Source organism: Felis catus, chromosome B3, assembly GCF_018350175.1.
Source record: "Felis catus isolate Fca126 chromosome B3, F.catus_Fca126_mat1.0, whole genome shotgun sequence".
Taxonomy (NCBI): Eukaryota; Metazoa; Chordata; class Mammalia; order Carnivora; family Felidae; genus Felis; species Felis catus.
In genome coordinates, this window is record NC_058373.1 from 103,698,443 (window position 1) to 103,719,682 (window position 21,240).

Below are 21,240 nucleotides of genomic sequence, written 5' to 3' on the forward strand. Positions count from 1 at the left end.
GAGAGGTCACACAAAGATAGACACAGAGGAAAGAAGGCGATGAGAAGATGGGAGGCGGAAATTGTGCCAACAACCACAGCAGCTAGGAGGAGATGAGGGAAAATTCTTCCCTAGAGACTTCAGAGGGAGCATGGCCCAGCTGATGTCTTGATTTCTGACTTCTGGCCTCCAGAACCGAAAGAATACTGTTCTCTTGTTTTCAGCCACCCAGTTTGTGGTCATTTGCTATGGCAGCACTAGGCATAGGGCTGACTTTTTTCTTTTCTTTTTTTTTTTTTTTTCAACGTTTATTTATTTTTGGGACAGAGAGAGACAGAGCATGAACGGGGGAGGGGCAGAGAGAGAGGGAGACACAGAATCAGAAACAGGCTCCAGGCTCCGAGCCATCAGCCCAGAGCCTGACGCGGGGCTCGAACTCCCGGACCGCGAGATCGTGACCTGGCTGAAGTCGGACGCTTAACCGACTGCGCCACCCAGGCGCCCCTGACTTTTTTCTTTATTGAAACTAGTTCTCTCAATTTTTTTCTTTGTTGAAACTAACTCATTTTCTCTACAGCCCTTGTCATGACAGGCAGTCATATATTTATTGGCTCATTTTTGTTTTTATCGTCTCTTTCCCACATTAAATTCTAAGGGTCAAGAGGGCAGGGATCGTATCTGTTCGTTCACCTCTCTAATACTGGTCTGAAAGCAGCTCTGTGTTCAGTAATATTCGGTGAATGAGGGAAACAGTGAATGAAAGAATGAATGAGGTGTATTTAGACCGTAGAATGGACTGGATTGGTGACTGGCTGGATAAGAGGAGAAGGGCCAGGGAGTCCAGGTTTTGGCTGGAGTCAGGGATTCGGGTACCCTTCACTGGTCTGCAGAACACACAGAAAGAGCAAGTTTGGGGAAAATAATGAGTTCAGTTTTGGAGTTTTGAGTCTGAGGTGCCTCTAAGGGCACTCAAAAATAGAAACCAACTAGTAGCCCCATTTCTGCCTGCCCAACCCCCACCCCACCCCTGTTTATTTGTAATACAGCAGCCAGGGTGAGCCTCTATTTTTAAAAAAAAAAATTTAAAGTTTAGAGAGAGAGCATGTAAGTGGGGAAGAGAGGCAGAGGGAGCGAGAGAGAGAGGGAGAGGATCTTAAGCAGGCTCCACACTCAGTGCAGAGGCCGATGTGGGCTCGATCCCATGACCTGGGATCATGACCTGAGCTGAGATCATGAGTCAGACACTCAACCGACTGAGTCACCCAGGCGCCCCAGGGTGAGTCTTTAAAAACATGGGCAGATGACATACCTCCTCTGTTCATCGCCTTCCAGTGGCTCTAACATACTATTTATCTTGCTTCTTTGTTTATTGTCTGACTTCCCCTACTCTAGTGAAATAGATGCTCCATGAGGGCAGGGCATTTTGTCGGGTTTTTTTTTCACTACTGTGTATCCAGCACCTACAACAGTGTCTGGCAGATAGGAGTCTTCAGTCAGATGTTTGTTGAATAAAGGAATGAGATTCCATTAGGAATCTGGATTCATGAGTCTGGCACTCAGGAGCGGGTTCTGGGCTGAAGATGAGGATTGGAGGCCACGGACAGATAGAGGGCGCACGAAGCCGCCTCCGGAGTGCCTGTGATCTCCCACTTGCAGCGGGGAGAGTAGCAGAAGAAGAGGAGCCCCAGGGAACATAAAAGAAAAGCAGAGAAAGTGGTGCCCTGGAAGGAGACTGGGAGGCAGCAGTCCGTGTGGCGTCAGACGACCAAGGCGGGCGAGCCCGGCAGGGAGGAAGTGGTCCATGGTCAAGTTCGACTGAGAGGAAGCAGTCCAAGGACAGCAGCTTCAGGAGGTAGTAGAGGCACCCACCCAGTTTCAGCGTGGAGGGGTGGGGCAGGGGGGTTGAGCAGCTGGTACGGACAGGTCTCCAGGAAATCAGGCTGAGAAGGAGAAACGGGCCGATTCCTGGAGGAGGGCCAGGCGTCAATGTCATGATTGGACAGAACAGGGCCGGCTTCAGGGCTGAGGAGAAGGAGCTAGCAAAGAGAACTTTGTGGACACAGCTGAGAGACTGCGGTGCCTGACGTGGCGGGGAGAACAGGTAAAGAAAGTGGAGGAGGGGTGGCCTGGAGATGAGTGGCAGCTCACGACAGCAAGGATGCGGTTCTTGCTTACACATCTGTAATTAGATCGGAGGTCGGCCGGTCTAGGTTGGGTCCAGCTGGCCTCGGTTCCGGGCTCTTCAAAGTATCTCATTTCTCTGGGCCCAGCAGAGTGTGTTCCTCTCGTGGCAATGGCAGAAGCCAACAGAGAAAGCCCAACCCACAAGCACGTTTCTGGCCTTTGCTGACATCCCACTTGCTAACATCCCACCGGTGAAAGCAAGTCACTTGGCCAAGCTCAAAGTCAAGAGGGGAGGCGGGGACGCTCTGCCCTCATGAGGCCACGGCAAGGCTGTGAATGGGTATTTCTGCTATGGGGGTGGGGAGCAGGTGAAGAATGGAGGCAATAATGCAGCCTACCAGAGGACGCCAGCGTCACCATTTTGATTATCCTCACCTCATCCAAGCCGTATGTGGTACGATTTGCTGTAGCTCCCAACCAGCCTCCCCACCTCCGAGTGATCCTGCAAGACACCAGACTCAGCCTCCTCACATGACATTGTCATGATGTCCCTCCTCTTTCCAAGCCCTGCCGGTAAGATGAAGCCCAAAGTCCTCAGCCAGGGATCCAGGGGCTCCAAACCCAACGTGTGCAGGGTGTTCCCATCTCTCTCCAGGATGGACTCTCCACTCTGGAGTCTAATTCTACTCCTTCTCCTCAACCCACCCTTTCTCAACCGCTTCATCACTTACCTAACGTACCCCCCCCACCCCACCCCCCGCCCCGTGAAGCTTCCATGTCTTCTTCCCAAACCCGTTTCTGAACTCCTACAATTAAACTTAAATACAGTGACTTGAATTGTGAATATTTTGTTTACATATTTACTGAACAAACGGTGTTTTCTTTCAGCACCCACTTGTCACACAACTAACGTGGGGTTGACCCGTTATGGCTGGGCGCTTAGTGGAAACCTGGCAGTCTTGCCCCCGAGGAGTTTCCAGCTGAGGACTAGAAACAGGTGGGTCAACGGGGCAATTGCGATGCGAGAAATGCTACCCTTGGGGCGAGCCTGGGCTGCCATGGAGTCTGTGTGAGAGCACCGTCACAGATTTAAAGGAAATGGAAGGCTTTCCAGAGGAAGGCGAGATCCGGATGATAAGGGGCTCACCAAGCCTGAGAAAGGTTACGGTGTCTCAGGCACGGAGAACAGCATGGGCAAAGGCATGGAGACTTGAAGGAGTGTGGTGTGTTTGGGGAATAAGTAGGTCTGTGTACCTCACAAATAGGAGTGAGGGCTGAGTAACAGGGAGAAAACGTGGAATGGTAGGTTGAGGCCATCTACTGAAGGCTCTTCTGTTCCACCCTCAGGAATCTGAACTTTAATAGGGGAGGTTAGGGGCTGCATGAGGGCAGAGAAACATATGGGGAGTGGAAGGAAGGGCCTCCCGTTTACGTCTGTCCTCGGGGCCACCCAATAGTATCTGGCCCCCTTGATGACAACCAGATGCTAAATGTATAGTGAGAGCCCTGTGCCCTCCTATAGCCCGCTTCCCCCTTTAGGATGTCTCAGCCCAGACCTGAAGGGGGGGTCTTGGGGATGGCGTAGCACTTCCCCATTCGCAGACAGCCCCTGGATTCTCTGTCCTAACCACCTCCCAGGGTACTGAACAGAGACTCCCCAGCTGCTATAGGGCTGCAAGGCCCTCTTTACCCCTCCCCTGCCAGCCGTGGCGTGCAGTAGCCTCTGAGGCCCTGTTAACTTAGAACTGATGACGGTTTGTGAGTTCTAGCCCCACATTGGGCTTTCTGCTGTCAGCGCAGAGCCCACTCTGGATCCCCTGCCTCCCTCTTTCTCTGCCCCTCCCCCACATGTGCTCGCTCTCTCTCTCTCTCTCTCTTAAAAATAGATTATAAACATTTCAAAAAATCTCAAGCTCTTTCCTTCCTAAAAAAAAAGAAAAAAAGAAAAAAAGAATTGATCTTCACTTTCTCCCTAATTCGGAAGCACTCTTTTCTCTCTAAACTGAAGTTTGCTTCCTTATATGTCGGTCATGAGCACATTGGGTGAATCCATTACTCCTCTTCTGATAGTACTTTCCATGTTTTACCAAACTCATGGCCTCCCCCAGTCTTGTCCGGGTTAGACACAACTAATCTCTTCACACCCCCCGCCCAAAAAAAAGTAGTCTCTGCAGATTCGTACCACCCATCATCGTGGTGACCTCTGGGGCCATTGGGGTTAAAAGGCAGTGTTCCTCTTGAAAGGCTGGCTTCCAGAAGTGGGTTCAAAGCCACAGGTGTAAGCTGAGCAGCGCAAAGCCTGAGCGGGCAGTGAATTGGCCCCTCCCTTTGCCGGCCGCTGCATCAGATCAGCAACCCTCAACTGAACCCACTGAGCCACAGGCATTACCACTACCTCATTCTTATTTAAATAGCAGAGAGCCAGTTTCCGGTCCAAAATAATGCACTTATTTTATGCAACTCTTTCAAAGTTTCCTAATTTAGAAAACTGGGAGGTATCTTGGCACCATATAACGAAAATGGATGAGGTTTGGAGCCCAGTAGAATTTGAATCCAGACTTTGGCACCTATTAATTTTGTGACCTTAGGCAAGTGATGACTTCCAATGAGCCTCAGTTTTCTCATCTCTAAAGTGGAAATATTGATAACTACCTCTACAGGATTGTGTGACTGTTAAATTGCATAATACAATAACAACTGCTTAGTAAATGTTAGCCTCCGTCCCTTGGCCTTTTCTACTCACTGAGCCTTTGCTTCTTCAAGGGTGGCTCTGAGACACAGGGAATGTGCCCTGTCATGGGCATGAGGAGACTGGGATTCTGGTCCCGACTCCTTCATCATAGCATGAGAGCTGTGAATTCTGTTCAACACTATCCTTGGGGCTAATGCGCACATCAGATACAGTGCAGGTAAAAGCGTCTTTAAAAAGGTAAGTACTTAATAAATATTAGAAAATAAAATATTATTGGGGCCCCTGGGTGGCTCAGTTGGTTGAGTGTCCGACTTCGGCTCAGGTCATAATCTCGCTGTTTGGGAGTTCAAGTCCCACAGCAGGCTCAGCGCAGAGACTGCTTCAGACTCTCTGCTCGCTCCCCTGTGCCCCTCCCCCGCTTGCACGTGTGTGTGTGTGTGTGTGTGTGTGTGTGTGTGTGTGTGTGTCCCCGCATGCTCTATCTCTTTCTCTCTTTCTCTCTCTCTCTCTCTCTCTCTCTCTCTCTCTCTCTCTCTCAAAAATAAAGAAACATTAAAAAAAATAAAAGAAAATATTATTTATTTTTATTTGGTCAGCAGGTATTTAAAGTGCACCTGTTGTGGGCCAGACGCTATACTAGGCAGAGACAATGCAGTAGTGCGAAAACTAACAACGCCCTCCCCTGCCACACTAAGGTTTTGAGGAGACTGGGTCCAGCAGTCCAGTGCCTCCGTTTATTCATGGGGTTGGAGAATCTTTCCAATCCTTCTCTTTATGGACAGACCCTAGTAGACTTCAGCTTGGCTTTTCAGGCAGACCAGCCTCCATTCTGAAACGAACTCCCTATCAGGCTACTTTCTGGGCTCTGATGAAGCCACCAGCAGATGTTATGAATTCTGTTCTTCCAAAGACCCAAGTTTGAATAGCAACCCCGCCATTTTCTAGCAACCTTACCCAAATTCCTGAATTTCCCGGAGCATCACTTCCTAACCTGTAGAATGAGTACACGACTCACATGGGACTATTCGCGTGGGCAAGTATCAAGGAGCCCAGGTGCTGAATTATGTAGCAAAACTTTGTTTAGCTTTGTAAGAAATTGCCAAACTGTCTTCCAAAGCGGCTATACCAGTTTGCATTCTCACCAGTAATGAATGAGAGTTTCTGTTGCTCCACATTCTTGCCAGCGTTTCATGTTGTCAGTGGTTAGCTATTCTAATAGGTGTGTAGGGTAGCTCGTTTTTTATGTTTTATTATTTTCTTAATGTTTATTTTTGAGAGAGGTGGGGGGAGAGAGACAGAGTGCGAGCAGAGGAGGGGCAGAGAGAGAGGCAGAAACAGAATCTGAAATAGGCTCCAGGCTCTGAGCTGTCAGCAGAGAGCCCGATGCGGGGCTCAAACCCACAAACCACAAGATCATGACCTGAGCCGAAGTCAGATGCTTAACGGACTGAACCACCCAGGTGCCCCAGTGGTAGCTTGTTTATTCTGTGATGGCATATGATGTTGATCATCTTTTCATATGTGTGTTTGCCATCTGCACATCTTCTTTGGTGAGGTGTCTGTTCAGAACTTTTGCCCATTTTTTAGGCAAACTAGATGTTTTTCTATTGTTGAGTTTTAAGTGTTTTTTTATGTATTTTGGATACAAATCCTTTACCAGATATGTATTTTGCAAATTTATCCCAGTCTATTTAACAATGTGTTTTGTGGAGAAGTTTTTTTTTTTTTTTTAATTTTTTTTTCAACGTTTATTTATTTTTGGGACAGAGAGAGACAGAGCATGAACGGGGGAGGGGCAGAGAGAGAGGGAGACACAGAATCGGAAACAGGCTCCAGGCTCTGAGCCATCAGCCCAGAGCCTGACGCGGGGCTCGAACTCACGGACCGCGAGATCGTGACCTGGCTGAAGTCGGACGCTTAACCGACTGCGCCACCCAGGCACCCCTGTAGAGAAGTTTTAACTTTAATGAAGTTTAACTTATTAATTTTTTCTTTCATAATCACACTTTTGGTGTTGTATCTAAAAAGTCATCACCCAGGGGCGCCTGAGTGGCTCTGTCAGTTGAGCGTCCGACTTCAGCTCAGGTCATGATCTCGCAATTCGTGGGTTCGAGCCCCACATTGGGTTCTGTGCTGATGGTTCAGAGCCTGAAGCCTCTCTCTCTGCCCCTCCCCCACTCACTCTCTGTCTCTCTGTCTCCAAAATAAATAAACATTAATAAAAATTTTTTTTAAAGTCACCACCCAACCCAAGGTCACCTAGATTGTCTCCTATGTTATCTTCTAAAAGTTCCATAGTTTTGCATTTTACACTTAGGACAGTGATCTATTTTCAGTTAATTTTTGTGAATGACATAAAGCTGTGTCTAGATCCATTTTTTTCTTTTTTTGCACGTGGATATCTATTTGTTCCAGCACCATTTATTGAAAAGACTGTCCTGTGTTTTGCTTCTGCTCCTTTGTCAAAGATCAGTTGACTATATTTGTATGAGTCTATTTCTGTGGGTCCATTCTGTTCCGTTGATTTATTTGCCTAGCCTCATGCCAATACCACCCCATCTCAATCTACTATAGCTTTATGGTAAATGTGGAAGTCAGGTAGTATTAGTCCTCCAACTTCATTCTTCAATACTGTGTTGGCTCTTCTGGGTCTTTTGCCTTTCATATAAACTTTATAATAAATCTGTTAGTATTCACAAAATCACTTGCTGGGATTTTGATTGGGACTGCATTAAGTCGATAGATGAATTTGGGAAGAACTGACAACTTAACAATATTGAGTCTTCCTATCCATGAGCATGGGATAGCTCTCTATTGAAAAATCAAATCGTATTTGATTTCTTGTACCAGAGTGGTTTTAGTTTCTTTCTTATAGATCTTGTATATATTTGTTAAATGTCTACCTAAATAGTTCAATTTTGTGTGCTAGTGCAAAGAGTGTTAACATTATATTGTTCGTGATAGAAAGTGAAAGAATTTGCTAAGGAGGAGAGTGATATCATACATTTATGTTTAAGAAGATTGTTCCAAGAGTATGGAAGACAGATTCGATTTGAGTAAAATGAAGATAGGAAAACCAGTTAGGAGGATTTTTTTTTTAATGTGTATGAGTGGAATAAAGACCTAAACTGAGGAAGTGGCAGAAGATATGGGGAACGGTTAGTCCAGCTCAAGAAATAAGGTAAATGGTAAGGATCTTCTTTTCTGAGGGACGCCAAGCAGACAGACCTTCCAACAGCCTTGCTTACTATTCACCTACACTAATCTTGATATGCCAGGGAAGTAACATTGAAAGACCAAAATGGCAATGTTAAGTGCCTGCCTCAGCATCCATTTATCCCCTGCCTCTTTTCCTGCCCCAAACAATCCCCGTTTTGTTCAAGTATCCTGCTTTCCCACCTGACCGAGTACTACAAGGAAAGCCAACCCTAGCCCAAACTCCAGGGGTGGCCTGATTGGTCTAAGGGTGACCTCACCTGCCTCACCAGGACTGGGTCAGAAATGGGCACGTGGGCCAACTCTGGCCAATGAGACAAAAGAGAGAGTCTGCTGAATGGGGTGGGTACAGGGGCTGGAAAAAATGTCCTCCATCCTAAGCAAAAGTCACAAGAAGAAATAGTCTCCTGACTTGTTCTGAAGGTTGTCCTGTCTCTGTGGCTCCCAGAACTTGAATAGCCATATTGCTATCAGCCCAAAGATGGGGCCAACAGGGAAGATGGTATAGCATAGAGAGAGCATCGCTGAGCTCAAAGAAATCAAAGGAACCACCTCTCTTCATTGTTTAAGGCAGTTTGAGGTGGGATTTCTGACAGTTACATCTGAAAGCATCCCAGCTGTTACAACTGCCCTTATTCGGCGACTAAGCTAAAGGAAGCTTGCCTGCTGTCCATCCGCCCCTCTGAGGATACTGAGTTTTTTGTTAGTTATACCTAACTGGAAGGTTAGGTCATACCCTGGGCGTAAGACCTTGCCTGCTTGTTTATTGCTCTGTCCCCCACATTGGAACGTGACATTTAGTAGGTTCTTAAGAAATATCAAGTGAATCAGTAAGTGCATGAAATACTCAGGAGCCAAAATTTGAATGACATTTGTCTAGCTACTCCCCATTTCCACTTTGTTTCCTCCCACCGAGATTTATCATTATGGAGTCGTGATTGAGTCGTAAGGCCTCTGACAAGTGCCAAAGATTATAGCAAGAAATAGCTGTATCAGAATTGCCTCTGCATTTACTGTATGAAAAGATTATCAAACACATGCTATGATGCTTTTAGAGTTCCTGTACAAAGTCCCCTAAAATAGACTTAATGCCAGAAAAAAAGGCAGACCTCCTTCGTTCCAGTAGGTTGTATGGATTATCTAATTGGGTATCCTTTTTTTGCCCTGGCTGCCAGGAAGCTCAGTACCTAATCTGAAGCTAAATCACAGTAACTCTATTACAGTTGACAGTCAATGCTTGCTTCTTTCTCCTTTCTATGGAAAAAAAGCTTTGCTTTTCTAATTTTAGTTGAATGAACTTATTGTGTTTGCCTTTATTGTAAGTTGCTTCAAATCCTTTTCAAAGAGAGGTGTGTATAAAAAAAAAAAAAATTAACAGCTCAATTCTAAAAAGCCATGCAGAGCCCGAGTTGGCACCACTTGCTCTTTGTAATAGCCTGGGAGGGCCCCCAAAGTAGCCTAGTGCTTTATCTTTACAAACACATGTCAGCCAGAGCAGCGGTGCTCACCAGAGATCTCGGGAGACAAGGGCAAAAATCACCCGTCATTTTCTACTGAATGGGTGTCTGGAGGACCATTCAGGCTCCTAGCGGCTGGATTTGGTGGGGCGGATTAACGTGGAGAGCCCTTGGAAAATCAGCATCCACCCTGCCTGCACTAGCTATTGTTCCAGAGGTGAGTTGTTCTGTCTAGTTTGGAAGATAGAATCTCTCTCCTGCCTGGTCCCCAGCCCTGCTGGCTTTGTTCGCTCAGGGTCCTGTGCCCTTTCCCCTACCTCTGGGCCACAGGCCTCTCCAGCCAGCCCTCCGTGCCAACTGGCAGAGGGTGCTCTTGTATAGCAGATCTGACTCCCTCCCCACGAATGAGCTCCTGGTGCCTTCCTGTTCCAGCCAGACTGCCTCCACCAGCTGGGGGCCCTGAAACGCTCACTTGGGGCAAACTGGCCTAGATCGTGCCCCAAAACCACTGCCCAGCCGGCCTCAGTCCCCTTCAAGCTTGTGTGCCTCTCTCTGCACCCCAAGTTCCCCGCAGGTAGAACAGAATGAGGCTGTTTATGGGGGACAGAGTTTGGTTTGCTGATATCATACGTGAGTGTTGGCGGGGGTGGCGGAGGGGTGGAGGGGGGGGTGGAGAGAGAGAGAGAGAGAGAGAGAGAGAGAGAGAGAGAGAGGAAGCGCGCATGCGCAAAGGCACACTGCCCTCTCCGAGCTCTGCAATAATAGATTTCATGATTTAATTGGAAATTTAGTAAATCTGCTAAAACATTTAGTGGTTTAAATTTTTCCTGTTCTGCAAAGAAACAAAGGCTTCTGGTTTACCCTGTGTCTTTCAACAACTTTAATTTCATTTGTAAATTGCGGATGGAAGTAGCATTTCCACTCGATTGCATACTGGGCATTAAGAAGACAAAAACCTTCATTGTTTGCAGCCCTTGGGGTTTTTTTTCAGACATTAAGCTGTAGGTGGCATTCTTTATACTTGACATCAGAGCACTTTTGTCAGGCGTTTAGTTGACAGGATTTACTGCCAGCCCATCCTAGGTGTGGGAAGCAGAGAAAACAAGAAAATACTTCGTTCAGGTGGGCAGAGAGAGGAGTGCACAGGCCCATCAACCCGATCCGGTAACCGCTGCTTTTCAAACTGTGTAATTAAAGATCTTTAGAGTTCTTCGAAGGGAATTAATTAGTAGAGAAAGGCGGTTTTGTTTACAGTCTTCATCATCAACATAATCAAAAGCCAGCCTAGATACTGGTGGCAAATTGGACTGGATTCTTCAAAGCCAAGGGTGCTTCGTGCAGAGCTTGTTTTCAGAGGTCTGTTCCATCCGCGCATGCGTTAACTTGCCCTTGGGCGGAGGGGAAAAGAGAGGGGGAGCAGCGCGCTGGGGAGGGGAAGGGGAGAGGTACTCTGTATAGTCAAAACATCGGTGGCCCGAGTGGAGTTCCCATCACCAATACCCACCTGTGTGCGGTGTGTTGGCAGGTTGGGATTAGTCTTTAGGCTCACCTGTCCAGATGGTTTGTCCACGGGTGACTGTGTTTTCAGGCCCAGACCAGTGCACCTGGGAAGCCCTAAAGAAACCATCTGGTAATGGTAAAGAAACCAGTATACTGGCCTGGTGATATCAGAATACCTGGAATACTTCATAATAAATGCAGATGGCTGGGTTCCACTCAGACCTACTGACCCAGAGCCTCCTGGGGTGGGACTCAGGAGTCTATGTTATTAAGTCACTACCCAGGTGCTTCTGTTCTGCAGCCAGGTCTGATGTGCAGAAGGACTGGTCTAAGCCATTAGGTGGTCTTTTAGTGAAAGGGCATGAGCATGAAGAGGGGAGAAGGGCAGGGGGACCCAGGAAGATTACCCTGGGCCAGAAAAGGCTCATCACAGGGTGTTAGACCCATGGCCTCTGTATATAGACTGAAGCTTTTGGGAAGCAGGGTCACTCTTGGCAAAGTGCAAACAAACCCTCACCTTGAACGATCATCCTGTAAACTCAGCTTGAGCAATGGAGGCCATTTTCCAAGCCAAGAGAGACTGTAGGGCAGCTACAGCCCTATCGTTCCCCTTCCCTCCCAAATCTCAGTTCATGGTGCCATGGAGTGTTTGCAAGGAACAGCAGACTGAAGGGAGGGGCGGAGTTGGTCAAACGATTATCCAACTTGTGAGAAGTGGGTCTCAGTCGGAACTGGGTTTTATAGGCCCAATTTCACCAGATGACCTTGGTGGTAATATTCCAGACTCTATCTTGCCCGAGCATGAGAAGAGTTCAGATGTCTCCCTCAGCTGTCCCAAATTGTGCCTTTACTCTGCAATCCATACGTACCATTTAACCCTCATAGGACATCTAGGCCTCGCCTTTTACTTTAGTTTCATTTTCAATGGGAAGTTTATATTGTAGGGGTGCCTGGCTGGCTCATTTGGAAGAGCATGTGACTCTTGATCTCAGGGTCATTGAGTTCAAGCCTCATTTTCTTAAAAAAAAGTTTATGTTGTAAAAGTATATATATATATATATATATATATATTTTTTTTTTTTTTTAATGACTAGTGGTGTTCAGAGTGAGGAGTGAAAGCTCTCTATGTAATCTTACCCTTCAGAGATAATCCCTTGTTTTCAAGACGTGGACACTACTGTTGGGAGAGGTGAAACCAATGATTCTGTGGCAGAGCAAGGACAAGGGTCCGTGATCCCTCTGTCCAATGCTCTTTCCACCTACTCCTCTTCGAAGGATGCCTCTACCAGCACCCCAGGTCCTCAGAAACTTTTTGATGCCATCGATAAGGAGGTGACTGACTCATTCCTCACGCATCAGTAAAGGTGATCGCACACTTTTCTGGAAGCCTGAAGCCATGCCTCCAAACTCGATTCTTCCGGATTGTAGGAAACACACTCCGTGGCTGATTCGTCCTCCGCTCCTCTGGCTTTGCATCCATCAGTCTTTCTTCACAAGGCTTCACTTTTCAGAACCAGGTTCCCGGAGGTTATAGATTCGCAACAAAGAAAGCAGAACTGAGCATTCTCGGTAAGGTTGGGTCGGCTGGGGTCTTGTAAGCAGATCAGCCGTGGCCATCTTGGAAAATGCCCCAGGGAGAGAGCAAACAGGAGAAGCAGGCAGTGCTAGGGTCCCCTAGCAGAGCCCACAATGCTGTGCTCTAAGAGTTCCCCTAAAGGCCTTTTCACTTTGTCCCGGTATTCCTGGGGATGGAAGCCTGCCTGTGGTTGTCATATCCTTCTCCCACCACCATCTGGCGATGGGGTAGGGAGGGGGTGGGGTGTAGAATTACATATCCTCAGCTCCCCAGTAACAGGGGCGGGAGGGGAGGGGTGGGCATCCAGAAGCAGTGTGGTTATCTTGAGCGGCTTTCAACAACAGTAACAAAGTGAAGTTTATGCCTCAGGATGTGTTTGTTTTCTTCAGTAGGGCCCCACGGACAGTCATGCCCGGCCCAGTTGTCCATATGTGCAGAGCCATCACAGGACAATAACAACTTTCATGACATAACCTGTCAGTTACGAAGCATCAGGCAGGTGCCGGCCACCAGGCTAGGTGCTTTACACAAATCATCTCATCTGATCTACTCTAGCAGAGGGCTCTGTTACCGTCTCTGTTAAGAGATGAAGCAGTCGAGAGTCAGAGAAACCAGCTGCCCAGAGAGTCAGGTTTCCAACCCAAGTTGATTTCGTTGCAAAGGCTGACAGTGTACAAAATGTAAATGCAGGCCCAATGTCAAATCTTAGCCCATGCCTTCCACAGCCTGAGACAAAGCTGAGGGAAGAAGACAAGGTCAACTCAAGTGAGGACTGGCTCCCCCCCACCTTATGCCAACAAGTGGCCGCTGAGCAAGGCTGCCCTCTTGTTGTCGTGGGTGGAACTTTGGGGGACACCGTGTTACCTGAACACAGGATAACTACACATTCCCCTGGAGCCAGGAATCTGTTATCCTACCTGGCTGATTTATTTATTTTATGTTTAATCCCTTTTTCCCCTAGAAAAATGATCTCCTCCTCTTTCGAAACCCTTTGCCAATAGTTCTGTTGACTGCAGTGACGTGTAAGTGACCACAGCAATTGATAAAGAATGAAGGCTTCCGTCAGATGTCAGAGTGCAGAGGGAAGCCGAGGTGGCACTAATCAGGAGGGATGCCCAAGGTGGCCGAGAGCCCAGAGCGTGTTTTCTTTTCCTTTCACCATTTTAAAATTCATGCCAGTGAAGCCAGGTTCATGGTGCACCCCTCTGAGAAACCCCTTGCTTCTTAAGCTTAGTCTGCATTTGCCATGCCATTGTTGGAAGAGACCTTAATTTTCATTCTTTTCTCTTCTCTGGGCCCCTCCTTCTCTCCCTCCTCCCCAAATGTTTTAGCATCTGTTAATCCCAGTTGGAAACCTTAGCAGATAAAAGTCGTGTTCTGTGTAGATTGCTTCCAGAACAAATAGGGGGTGGTAGATAATTTAGCATTCAGTTTCAGGACAGCTTAGGGTGGGGGCTGTAGAGGCCAGCACCTCTTCCTTCTAAGACATCCAGTAAAAGCAAAAGCAAAGTAATTCCCAAGCTCAGATGGAATGTATGTAGATCAGGTTCATTTCCAGAACAGCCGCTGCCTGCATTTAGGTGATATTAGAAGCCACCATGACAGCAAAGTAGTTTTATGCATAGCGGCTTAGCGAACACTCTGAGAACTAGTTTAGTGAAGCTATCAGGTTGAAAAATACCAAGTCACAAAGTTTTAATGAAACTAAGTGTGGATCAACGTATCATAAAGAGCATCCAGGACGACTTAAAAGATCCATGGGTGGAAATTAGAATGGATCTTAGGGATTTGTTTGGCAAAGCCCGTCTATTTTGACCTTTTTTCCGTTTCATATTAAGGCTACTGAAAGTGTGTTTTGTTTGGCTCGGGCTGAAGGAGGACAGCAGCTACTGGGGCTGTTACACCAAGGCTGTCACTGAAGTTTAGCAGCAGTAATTGACTGATAAGGGCTGGGCATCAAATAGCAGAGAGAAAGGCCATCGCAGATCTTCTTGCTTTATTTCTCTCTGCACTTCATTTACATCTTAAGCCATATTGGTGATCCAGATTTGAATAAAGCCACAGCTTAAGCCGCGATTAGATCTCAATAGCTTGGATTTTCTATGAAATTGCTGCATTTTTACTAGATGTATTTAGAAATACTGGTGAAAACTGACACCTTGGGTAACTTTATCATTTAAAATGGTGCTTTGGGTGGATAAAAAAAAAAAAAAAAAAAACAACCACCACTAAAATGGGGGTATTAGTCGCCAGGCCTTTGACTCAAGCAGTGTCAGGGGTTAGCATTATACAAAAGCCAGCTGAGCACGATGTGGGCAAGAAAGAATGCAGATAACTCAACCCACCATCCTTCCCCTAAGCCCACTCTCCCCAAAAATGTTAATCGAAGCAGCGATCCCATAACCTGAAGAAAAATAAGGAAGGCAAAAGGAATGTATAATGCAACAAGGAGCTTTTTTAATGCTGAGATTTTTTTTTTTTAATCATGAAGCAATATTTTTAACTCTAAGGTTAACCTGCTAATCCTTAAGCTGGTGATATGACAGTGTCAAATGTGATGGGATTTTGTGATTCTCATTATTGTTATGTATTGTTCTTTCCGTGGCATTCCATATTAATATTTATAAATGCCCTTTTTATAGAACCAGGAGGACCAAAACCCATTATTAAATTTTTAAAATGGACAAACCTCGCATCCAATATAGTTGATTACAATTTAGAACAAAAAGGATTTCGGTAGTAATCCACTTCTGGTTTCTCGTTGTTGTTGATTCTGTGCGGACAGCAGAGTTCCTGATGTTATTTGAACTAACAACGACAGCCACAGAAACCCTACCGTTTGTCCAAAGTAGCATCCAAATGACAGAGACTAACAGAATATTGATTCTGCTTCACAAGAAGGAGGTGAAAGGCACCAAAAGCAGGTAAGAGGGCACAGTGGAGAAAAGGTGTGCGTTTAAAACGCTTAAGTCACCCACCCCGAGCAAGGGCAAAATGAAAGAATTGATTTAAATTTGAAAATAGAGGGAGGTGGTTCATTCAGCTGTTTTGTTTTGTTTTGTTTTGTTTTTTTCAACGTTTATTTATTTTTGGGACAGAGAGAGACAGAGCATGAACGGGGGAGGGGCAGAGAGAGAGGGAGACACAGAATCGGAAACAGGCCCCAGGCTCCGAGCCATCAGCCCAGATCCTGACGCGGGGCTCGAACTCCCGGACCGCGAGATCGTGACCTGGCTGAAGTCGGACGCTTAACCGACTGCGCCACCCAGGCGCCCCATTCAGCTGTTTTCAAGTGCCTCATTTTACTTGACAAGTGGCCTCTGAAGGGTTCAGTAGGCATCCGTGTGTGTGAAAGAGGAAGTCTCTGTAATAAGGAGAGGCAAATCAGTCATCCCAGAGCCTAACCCTAGAGGAGAGTCAAAATCGACAGCCCATCTACCCAGTGCACTCTCCTTTCAGCATCATGGGATGCAAGTAAACATCCCTTAGTCAAAAAGGAAGAAAAAGTCTCTCAGCTCAGGGACCTTACTATGTCTCAGCTCTGAGTAGCCAAGAATAGTCTTCAGCCCCAGAGAGGAATATTCCTCATGGAAGGAAGATGTTTTATGGCCAACTCGCCCTACCACTCCCTCTGCCTCCAAAAGAGCCTAAATAACTCGGCACAATTAGCAGGAGTGTGTATGCCCAATTGGCTGGCAAAGGGAGTGGCTGGGTGGCCTAGTTTTGTAGAAGAATAACCAGGGAGGAGAAAGGGTGACATCTCTAACCTGGAGCAGTTATGACAAACCATTAGAAACATCTCAACTCTAGGGGCGCCTGGGTGGTGCAGTCGGTTAAGCATCCGACTTCAGCCAGGTCACGATCTCGTGGTCCGGGAGTTCGAGCCCTGCGTCGGGCTCTGGGCTGATGGCTCAGAACCTGGAGCCTGTTTCCGATTCTGTGTCTCCCTCTCTCTCTGCCCCTCCCCCGTTCATGCTCTGTCTCTCTCTGTCCCAAAAATAAATAAACGTTGAAAAAAAAATTTTTTTTAAATAAAAAGAAAAAGAAACGTCTCAACTCTATCCCTTTGGAGAGAATGTGTTTTCATGGTCATATTTTTATTCTTGTTTATAAAAATCAGTTTTTCCCAACTCAGTATCCAAAACCTGGCCTTCAGATTCAGACCCCAGTGTGAGTTCTGGCTCTTCCCCTTCAAGCTGTGTGATCTTGGGCAAGTTACTTTATCGAATTTTCTTGATAGGGAAACTAACCCTACTTCATGCTGTCGTTGGGAGAGCCACATGTGATGAGTGCAAGTCGTATGGGCCTGGCCCAAAGCAAGCATTTGAGAAACAGTAGCTCTAATTAATAAACATATCTACAGTGTAGGAGATTTGAAACTCTGGTTGCTTATTTGTGGATAATTTTCTCTCTTTTAGCGTCTCCTGGTTTGGGGATTACAGCCATGCGTATGGATCGTTGAAACTATAGGTTTCCACGTGCAAAAAACAAACCAGGTGGGGTATGTGGGGGCCCAGGTTGCTGGAGAAATTCCAGGCTGTGTTTAGCCTTCTGAGATAAAACACGAGGGCCTTTATTTTTAAACACATCTAAGGTGTTTTCCAACACCAATAAGGAAAGAGGAATCAAAACTGATGCCTAGTGGTTCTGACAGTTATTCCATTATAGTGCAGTTATGGCCACAGAGGTGATGTGTTGGCTCCCAGCTGAGGAGTATTGTATGTTCGAAGCAGCAATGGAGTAACTCAATTCCAATGAAACCCAAGTTTGGTGAAGCAATGAGAAGGCTATTCATCGTGACCAACCCTTAGAGAAACTGGCCTCGCCTTCTGGGGAAACATGTCTTACGTTTCAAGCATGTGTAATGGCCTGGTTTTGCAACATGGTGTTAGTTCAGAAAGTATGCTAAGGATGCGCCCTTCTCAGCCCTCTCTAAAACTTGTCAGCCTACCTCTTCTTGAAACCCCCAGTGCCCTCCTCTCTTTAGGTGTCTTCATCTGAACTCTTCTTAGAGGGAGTGCTGAGTGATTGGAGAGATGTGCTTGGGGCACCTTCTCCTGCTTTCCACGGGGGACCCCAGGCTTCTGGATATGCTTTTCTCAGGCAGTTGGGACCTAAGCAGCCTCATGGGTCTCCCCTCCCTACCACCACTCACTGCTCCCAAACTGTTCTCCTTCCACTGACTTATCAAGCTTTACCTGTCCCCTGTTCCATTTTTTTTGGCGGACCCTGAACGAGCAACCTGGTACCCTAGTAGAAAGCTCCAGGAAAGCTTCATTAGAATTGAATATATGCGGGGCGCCTGGGTGGCTCAGTGGGTTAAGTGTCTGACTTCGGCTCAGGTCATTATCTCGCGGTTTGTGGGTTCGAGCCCCGCATCAGGCTCTGTGCTGACAGCTCAGAGCTGGAGGCTGCTTCAGATTCTGTGTCTCCCTCTCTCTCTGCCCCTCCCCTGCTCATGCTCTGTCTCTTGGTCTCTAAAAAATAAATAAATGTTAAAAAAAAAATTAAAAAAAAAAAAAAGAATTGAATATATGCATTCAGCCATTGGCACTGGCCTAATGTAAGTAATAGTGACTTCTTCCCCACAGATAACATTTCCTTTACGCCAGACAGATTTGGTGCCCTTTCCCATGTGGACTCAGGCCACCTTTTAGTTCCAGCTGTTATTGTGGCAACACCTGTACCCGGATGTAGCCTGGCAGCCCCTTTCCTCCGGCCTCAGGGCTTCCCCCACCCCACCGCCAGTGGGAGCCAGCCCAGCCATGCCCACACACATGCACGTCCGCGTGGGCACGCACACACATACACGCACAGACCTGGAGGTGTGCTGGAGTCCACACTCCAACTTTGACCACTGGAGACAAGAGCCCATGGGTAAAACTCCCCTCTCCCGTGTCTTTCACTCTCCCTCTCCCCTCTCCCGTGTTCCTCAGAAGCTCCGCCTGAGGGAGTGACCCATGTGACCACAGTGGTAGCCACTTCCCAAATGCACCCCTGGATTGCCTTTCCCTTCCTCCTTGTTTTGTTTCCTGGTCCCCCCACTCTAGATCCTGGGGTTTACCTCTCAAAACAAACTACCTGCACATAGGCCCTCATCTCAGACCTTCCGTTTTGAGAGAACCCAAGGCAAAACATCCTTTCTAACAGAGGACTTCTTAAGACCCTCTTAATCTAAGACAATACATGTCTACAGGTAGAATCTCTGGGCTGTGGGGTATTTGTTGAGAGACAGTGCTCCTCCTGTCCCCTCCCATCATTATCTAGGCATAATCGCTTATGGCTTTTGTCATGTTCGATTGTCATGGCCTGCTTATGTTTGTCTCCCAACACACCGAATTCAGGGACGGCATCTCCTCTGTCTCCATGTGCCCAGCACCAAATCTGGCATGAAGTTGGTGCTTAATAAACATATTCTTCCTTTTTCTTTTCTTTCTTTCTTTCTTTCTTTCTTTCTTTCTTTCTTCTTGTTTAGATTTATTTATTTATTTATTTATTTATTTATTTTGAAAGAGAGAGCAAGCGGGGTAGGGGCAGAGAGAGAGAGATGGGAGAGAAAGAATCCCAAGCAGGCTCCACACCACACAGCCCAATGTGGGGCTCGAACTCACAAACCAGGAGATCATGACCAGACCAAAATCAAGAGTTGGATGCTTAACCAACTGAGCCACTCAGGCTCCCTTAATAAACGTATTCTTGATGGATGGAAGAATAAACGAATGAGTGAATGCAAGAGAACCATGGTTGTTCCCTAACACTTATCATAGTTAATTATTCACTCTACCTAAACCACATCTACATCCCCCCAAATACAAACGCGATATAATATAAAATGATCTAACAGAATTAAGGGACATTTCAGGGGGGAAAATGCTCACGCGCACACACACAAGGAATGCTTTTGTCATTCCTGTGACTCTCCCCTGTCGTCATTCTGGAGACTCTTGTTTTGTAGCCACTGAGAACTGACCCCAACTTGATCCCTTTTTTCTGCCTTCCTGGGTGATCTTTTAAATTTTTTTTTTCAACGTTTATTTATTTTTGGGACAGAGAGAGACAGAGCATGAACGGGGGAGGGGCAGAGAGAGAGGGAGACACAGAATCGGAAACAGGCTCCAGGCTCTGAGCCATCAGCCCAGAGCCTGACGCGGGGCTCGAACTCCCGGACCGCGAGATCGTGACCTGGCTGAAGTCGGACGCTTAACCGACTGCGCCACCCAGGCGCCCCTGGGTGATCTTTTAGATATAATTTGGATCTGCACAGACTTCCCTTCAGAGATTCCTCCAGGGGATAAGGCAGTCATATCAAAAACTTCAGGTCTTCTATGAGTTTTTAGGATCACTCAGAGCTGGGGTGACAAGGCTCATAATCCCCATATTTTACCTGGATCCCTATAGTAAAAGACCAAGCCATCTTGGCACCAAGAAGAGAAACTCATCTTGAAAGGCATCTCAGGGTGCCAGCAAGCTCTGTTCAAATTCCGTTACCCTCTCTCTGCACTTCCTGTGCAACTGTGATGATTTTTCTCTGCGACCTGTATATTCCACTTGTGGTGATGCCGAGCCCGGCAGGAGGGGAGGCAGGACCTCTGTGGGAGAATGTAGTGAGAGTGATCACACACCCCTCTGTAGCCAGGAAGGCTCAGCACCTTTGTTCCTGCAGCTGGAAGGCAGATTCTCTCAGTAGCTTAAGTGGAGTCTTAAAGCCTTACTTACTATAAAACATTTGAAACAATTGCAAGTTTGTACATGATCTTATTTTAAATTTAGTTCCCCATTTAAATGAGAAATTAAGCTCTTAGCAATGTCTGCAACAAAAGTTGTAGTTGTAGCAGACTTAAGTAAGTTTAATATTGTCTTGCGATCAGCCATGACTTATCGGTTAGGATGCTTTTGGTTGCAAGTAACAGAAACTCCAGATCAAACCAACTTGAACAATAAGAAATTTATTTTCTCACATAACAGAAAGAAAAGAGGTACATTTCCCGGGCTGGTTGAGTCAGCAGCTCAAAGATGTCATCAAGGACCCAAGTTTTCTTTGCTCTACCATGTTAAGTGTTGGCTTCGCCTTTGGGAGTGAGAAAGTTGTAGCAGTCAGTCCCAAGCTTCACACCCAGACCCCATAATCCAGAGGAAAAAGACTACCTCATCTAGTGGTTCCCTTTAGGAGAAAAGAAACATTTCCCAATGCTCCCCCACCCCATCTGATTTTATCTTGTATCTCATATCTAGAAGAGGGTCTTAGCTTGAGCTAAATTATGCTCCAGTAAGAAATAATCCCCAGGATATGAGGACGAGCTGGCTGTGACATCTGTCACCCCATTGATGGCCAAGGTTGATTTGGCTGATCTGGCTGCCTAGGTGGGTGTCGCCTTCCTCTCTTATGGCTCCATGTGTGTCCCTCCCAAAGCTGCCCACTCACCTGTGCTAGAGGGCAACCTTCCCCAGTAGAGGAGGATATTTCTTCAGTCAATGGTATTCAGATAACTCCTCTGCTAGAACCTCCAAACAAGCTCTAGAGGTCCAGTTGTAGAAGGTAGGGTCAGTCAAGCTTCTGAGATTCCAGATACCTCCAAATGAGGTGCTGCATGTGGCAGCCTGCCTTTCTCTAAAAGAAAGAGAGGAAGGAAGGAAGAAAGGAAGGAAGGAAGGAAGGAAGGAAGGAAGGAAGGAAGGAAGGGAGGGAATAAGGAAGA

The 21,240-nt window shown here is 46.7% G+C and overlaps 1 protein-coding gene across 6 annotated transcripts in view; it reads left to right on the forward strand.

The window, feature by feature from the left end:
• TMEM260 (transmembrane protein 260) overlaps positions 1-21,240 on the forward strand; it is a 114,675-nt gene that overhangs the window by 85,188 nt on the left and 8,247 nt on the right. For 5 of the 6 annotated variants that reach the window (XR_006599631.1, XR_006599626.1, XR_006599629.1 and 2 more), the window contains exons 16-19: positions 2,992-3,100; positions 4,867-5,032; positions 12,113-12,537; positions 15,330-15,468. The gene's annotated coding sequence lies outside the window, so the exon portion shown is untranslated. The remainder of the gene's footprint in view (positions 1-2,991; positions 3,101-4,866; positions 5,033-12,112; positions 12,538-15,329; positions 15,469-21,240) is intronic. The other variant, XR_006599627.1, reaches the window with a different exon arrangement.